This window comes from Octopus bimaculoides, chromosome 4 (assembly GCF_001194135.2).
Source record: "Octopus bimaculoides isolate UCB-OBI-ISO-001 chromosome 4, ASM119413v2, whole genome shotgun sequence".
Classification (NCBI taxonomy): Eukaryota; Metazoa; Mollusca; class Cephalopoda; order Octopoda; family Octopodidae; genus Octopus; species Octopus bimaculoides.
This window is the reverse complement of record NC_068984.1, coordinates 8178146-8184619: the sequence shown is the minus strand read 5'-3', so window position 1 is coordinate 8184619 and position 6474 is coordinate 8178146. Positions and strand designations below refer to the sequence as shown.

The window sequence follows — 6474 nt, the reverse complement described above, 5'->3', positions numbered from 1 at the left end:
TATATATATACTGAGGCTGGCTGACAGATTGAATATTAATTTCAATTTAAAACCAGTGGTCTAGAATATAAAAAAATCTGATAATTCAGAAGAATTGTAGTACATGCGTATAAGAAAGGATGACCACTAGGTGGACATCCAATATGCTAGAAAAAGATCATCAACGAACAAGTTCTTCTGCTATTGCACCGGGCCGAACAATACCATCTCAACAAGTGTGGTAGACGAAATTCCCTTCATATGTTCAATCTTGCACTTACAGATTATATTTGTAATTAGCGAGTTTGCTAGTATATTTCATTTCTGACTACCTAACCTTATGCAGATTTTCTGTTAGGCATCTACTCAAAAAGTTAAGTGCACCAATTAATATTAGTATAAACGGGAATTTATTATCTGTTTGTAGAAGCTGAGGCTTAGCAGCAGTTTTTCAGTATTATCCTCTCCTTCTTCTTTGGTTTTCAAAGAGATATTCACATCAACAGGACTGAAGACATCTGTGATGGTACATTCTTTTACGTGTCTCTACCAAAGAACAATATCTGACCGGTTATGTTTACATTACCAGGGGTTTTGAAGGGAATATTCCACCAGTATTCCTCATGTTAATGTCTCTGTAGGTATTCAATAACGGGGGATTTCTCCATATATATTCCAGGAGAATCTATTTTTCCTGAATGACATTTTATTTATAATTTCTTTGGAGATATCGTCGAGTTGCATAGGTCGGTAGTACCCTGACATTTTTGGATAGCTTTTAATCCCATGTGCAATGTCTTCAAAAGAGACATAACATCATGATGAATAGAGTTCCCCACTATCAAGCCATACCGTTGCCATCCTCTTCTGGTTCATCTTTTTCCACTTCAAACAGTACAGTTTTCTTTATGAAAAGTTGGTCCACCCATCCTCACACCCGATTCTTTCAACCTGCCTGTTCATCCGTCAATATGTCGTTGGATTCGAAATAGTACTGCGGGAATGATTTGCTGCAGCATGCGTTCAGTTTGTACATAATCTTTAGGCAATTAATGGGCCTATAGTTTTCTGCTAACACTGTGGTTTCACTGTGGGCAACAAGATTCGTCGTATGTCAATCTGACAGTCCAGAGAGCATTTGAATATACATATTAGTGATTTCCGCAGAATGTCAGCCTCTTTTACCAATATCCAACTATGGGGTGTCTTCGCGTTATGCAATTTGCCAAAACCTACGGAGAATGTTTCCTGGTTAATTGCATATGATCTGATCTCGAAAAAGTGTAAACAATCAATAATAAATCTCTGAAATTTCGTCACTGGAAAAAGGATATATATGTATTTGCATCGGGACTCCTTCGCATCGAAGACCGGTGATTGTCGTGCGCTTACGAAAGGTAAATACCCAGAAACTCGAGTCCGTGCGTATCCTGTGAGGTCGACGATGGGAAGGATGACTTCCCTTTGCAAATACTAGTAGGGCACAGAAAGTGTGTCAATAGCCAGCTGGAGGTGTTCTCCTGGGGCTATAAGCTACAGTAGCATTCACCCTTAGGGGCTAGCCGCATTTAAGTGGCAAATATACTTCACGTATATATATACAATAAATTAAATAGAACGATAAGAGTCAACTGACAATACAATGATTTATTTATATTATGATATAACATAATATACTATGAATATTATACGATATAATATAACATAAAAGATCACTATATTATGTTATATTATAATATAAATAAATTATTGGTTTGTCAGTTGAATCTTAAATTTATTGTTTGTAATTTTCATTATACCCATATTTATGAAGTATTCAACTGTAGTATAGGTAATTGGATGTTTTACACACCCCTTTGAAGGAAATCCTTTCCTTAGTTTATCACCTTATATATATATATATATATATATATATATATATGTAATACTTAAAGAATCCTACTTAATATATATATACTATATAATACTTAAGAAATCCTACTTTCCTTTAGGCCAATGGTTCACTTCACTGTTTCCTATCTCATTTTTTTTTTTCTTTATATGTTTCAATTTAGATTTCGATACTCTACCATGTCACGAGGAAAAGGGATTTCGTTTATGTTCCTAATAAATGGAAGATTGTAACCTTCCTTTTGCCGATTTTTAAATAAAAATTGTTGAAAGTGTAATATATTACGATTTTGATCAGCAGGCAGGCGTTTTGCGATCTCAGATATCAGCGAAGAACTCAATCCCAAATCCTGCTCATCATGCAAAACTTGTTAAAAATCCATTGTAATCTGTGATACAAAGATGTGTTATGACCCGATTTTGCATATTTAATAATCTGTAACCTAACATCCCTGAGGAAAACTGTAATGTAACTTCTTGACACACAGATGTCGCTCTGACATTCAATGAGGACATTGACTTAACTGAGAATATGAATTTGAAATTGTTTGAAATGACTTCTTCTAACTGCTACTCCTTATTATTCTTCCACACAGGTGTTCAAGCTACATGAATTAGTAATATTGAAGCTCATCACATTAATCATATCTTATATAAATTACTAATTCATGTAGCTCGAACACCTGTGTGGAAGAATAATGATAAGTAATTAGAAAAAGTCATTTCAAACAATTTCAAATTTATATTCTCAGTTACGTCAATGTCCTCAATGAATGTCAAAGCGACATCTGTGTGTCATGAAGTTACATGACAGTTTCCTTCGGGACGTTATGTTACAGATTATTAAATAAGAAAAATCGGGTCATAACGTATATTTGCATCACAGCTTACAATGGATTTCAAACAAGTTCTACATTAAGGACGGGATTTGTAACTGAGTTATTCAGCTGATATCTGAGATCGCAAAACGCTTGATTGCTGATCGAAATCATAATATATTACACTTTCATCAATTCTTAATTAGAAATTGACATAAAGAAGGTTACAAGTTTTCATTTATTGAGAATATAAACGAAATGCCTTTTCTTCCTAACATGGTAAAGAATATAAATCTAAATCGAAAGATAAAGAAAAAAAGAAGAGAGAAAATTAACATCGATGTGAACCACTGGCCTAAAGAAAAGTAGGATTACTTAAGTATTTTCTTAGGTTCTTATGTACTTAGAACAAAAAACATTCTGAGAAATGTTATGACCCGATTCGGGTTCTGATGTACTGAGGACAAAAACTCTGGCAAAGAAGAAATGAAGAGAAATACCATCCATGGACTAGTTTGGATGGATAAAGACAGATTTGGAAAATGGATAAAAGTAGCTTGCACTTTACAGTCTGATGAACTAAGAAAAGTAAAGTATTCCACTATCTGGGACCAAGTTAGGGCACTTTAATGAAGGACGGGAAAACGTTGTTGAAAACATTCCATATCAAACACTCGATGAAGCTGTAAATTCAATAAATACAGTGCCGGTCACTGTCGAGACCTCAGGAATTCTAGGATTCCGATTTCATCCCCAAGGTAGGGATAAATATGGCCCATTGGATAAATGATCCCCGAGATGTGACGTGGCTGTTGCGTCGAGTGTCGCTGGCCATTCTCTGTGACACAATCATCAGCGCATGGCGCGGCTGAGCCCACCATTTGTTCTGGGGTATGTGGTCCATCAAACCCTCTCGCTCCATCTTATATTGCTTTACCGATTTTTTTATTTCTCTCTTTTCCATTCTTATCTCTCTTTTCCCCTGTTTCTTTGTATTTAAATATAAATTTGAACTGGAGAATATTTTGTTAACAATAATATCGTGTGAGACTGCGAAGAACAATGCACTGAGAATTTGTTACCGTTCGATAAATTAAAAACAAATTGCACTGCAAAGAATAAAGCACTAAGAATTTGTCATTATTTAATACGTTTATTTCCTTGGAATTTCTTTAAAGTTTGACGGATTAATACCATAAATATTTTAGATATTAGATACGATCATCCAACTAACATCGGGTTGTTGAAAATTCATAGTTGTAGGTTATGGTTTTTATATTTTCTCATTGTTTACACATACATTTATTTCCTGCATCATCACATTCACATTTATAACCAGGGCAGCAAGGAAGCACTACGCCTTTTCCACAGGACCCCATTGTACAAGCAGCTCTCTTCACATGGCTACTGTAAATAAAAAATATAATAGGAAATAAAAATTATTATTAAATTATGGTATTTCATTAAGAGAGAAGGTAAGGAATTTTCAGGGAAAGCGATTAGAGGATACTGGTGTTTATGTTATCGACGTCGATAGAAACCAAAGAATCTGGCGGGATTTGAAATCACAACATGCAGACTGGAAACAAATACCACGTCTCATATTTTTTTGTTCTATTAGCGATTGGTAAGCGTATTTTTTCGAATTTGTTAACAACTAAGTATATAAATATATATCCAGAATTTCACAAACAGATGTGGACAGTGACAGGGAAATTTAAAAAAATAAATGTTGCTAATACTTAGCGTGGGGCAAGTAAAAAACTGTGGGTCCCTGAAACCCGGTTGTTGCAATAACTGATCCTGAAGCGCGACGGCATTGCTGGGATCTTTGGCACGCTGCAGTGGTGAACGTAAAAACAGACGACATACTTCTAAGTATTTCGCCCGGTGTGCTAACGTTTCTTATTTCTTTACTGCCCACAAGAGGGAGACAAACAAAGACATACAAAGAGGTTAAGTTGATTACATCGACCCCAGTATGCAACTGGTACTTAATTTATCGACCCTGAAGGGATGAAAAGCAAAGTCGACCTCGGCGGAATTTGAACTGAGAACGTAAAAACAGGCGAAATGCTTAGCGGTATCTCTAAATTTCGAGGACGTATACACACCAACACCGGTTCTCTAGCGCTGGTGAGTGATAAACATATCACAGCAGTTGCAAAGATTTATCATTTTGAAATGGTTTTTGCCTCTGTATGTTGAAGTATATCTTAATATCGTCTATAGAATTTATTTGATTAAACATAGTCCTTCCAAACACACAATTTAAAGGGACAAGAACCAGAAAGCAAAATAGGAAACTACTTGGAACAATCACATTTTAATGTTTTGTGTATCATAGTAATACACTACTTGTCACTGTTTCTCGAAGTAGTTGTTATAAATTACAGTCTTATTCTATCTCTGCCAATAGACTTCTAATATCTTGTCTTGGTAAGGCGGCGACCTGGCAGAAACGTTAGAACGCCGGGCGAAATGCTTAGCAGTATTTCGTCTGTCTTTACGTTCTGAGTTCAAATTCCGCTGAGTTCGACTTTGCCTTTCATCCTTTCGGGGTCGATAAATTAAGTACCAGTTGCGTACAGGGGTCGATCTAATCGACTCCCCCCTCCCCCATAAAAAAATTTCGGGCCTTGTGCCTAGGGTAGAAAAGAATATATTGTCTCGTTTATTAGTAGATGTTGTTTATGAATCCCTTTGAAGTTGTTCTGCCCTCTTGTCGAAGACGTCTTATTGCGTTCAGCTTTCACGGACCGTCCTGCACAGAAACGATTTATTTATAGTGTTCAAATGCATGTTCCGTACAAAATCTCACCCTCTCCATCACATCAACGAGGCCTGAACAGGTGCACAGTCTACAACGTGTGAGGTGTCGAACTGATTGCAGAGTGGCGAGATGAAGTATTTTGCTCAAAAACACTACGCACTACCCGATTCAGGAATTGAAACTACGATCTCACTATTGTGAATATGATACCCTAACCACTTGTCCAACCTTATTCACTACATAAAAGATTTATATCTACATATTTTGTGTGTTTTATTTTCTATTCCCGTTATGGTAGTAGAATTTTGAACATCGTAAATGTCTGATTTATTCCAATATTCAAGAGTTTGATGGAGCAAATCCAACACAGGAATCTTCCTTATTTTATTCGTTTTATTCATTTGACTTTGACCATGCTGGAGCACCGCTTTTGCTCGAACAAATCGAGCCCATGGCTTATTCTTTGTAATCCTAGTACTTATACTATCAATCTCTCTTTGCCGAGTCGCTAGGTTACGAAGACGTTAGCACACCAACATCAGTTGTCAAGCGACAGTGGGGAGGTACAAAGACAGACAAACCACACACACACACACACACACACATATATATATATATACACACACGCACACGCACACACACGCATGCACACGGACGCACACACAGAGTTTCCCTCTGCTAAATCCACTCAGACGGTTTTGGTCAGCCCGAGGATATAGTAGGAGACACTTGCCCGAAGTGCCACTCAGTGGGACTGAACCCAGAACCATGTAGATGGGAATCAAACTACTTACCACACAGCCACTCCTAATTATTTTTAAACCGGCCATTTCTTATTGGTCACTACCTTACGATTGCGAAGCGTACTGGGTACAGACACAAACTTTGTACGTACATACATACATACATACATACATACACGCAGATACATACATACATACATACATACATGCATGCATGCATACATACATACATACATACATACATGCATGCATGCATACATACATACATACA

At 36.6% G+C, this 6474-nt stretch overlaps 1 long non-coding RNA gene across 1 annotated transcript in view; it reads right to left on the bottom strand.

The window, feature by feature from the left end:
- Positions 1–3820: 3820 nt before the first annotated feature.
- Positions 3821–6474, bottom strand: part of LOC128247669 (uncharacterized) — a 6081-nt gene continuing 3427 nt past the window's right edge. The window contains exon 4 of the long non-coding RNA XR_008264027.1: positions 3821–4094. This is a non-coding gene — a long non-coding RNA (uncharacterized LOC128247669). The remainder of the gene's footprint in view (positions 4095–6474) is intronic.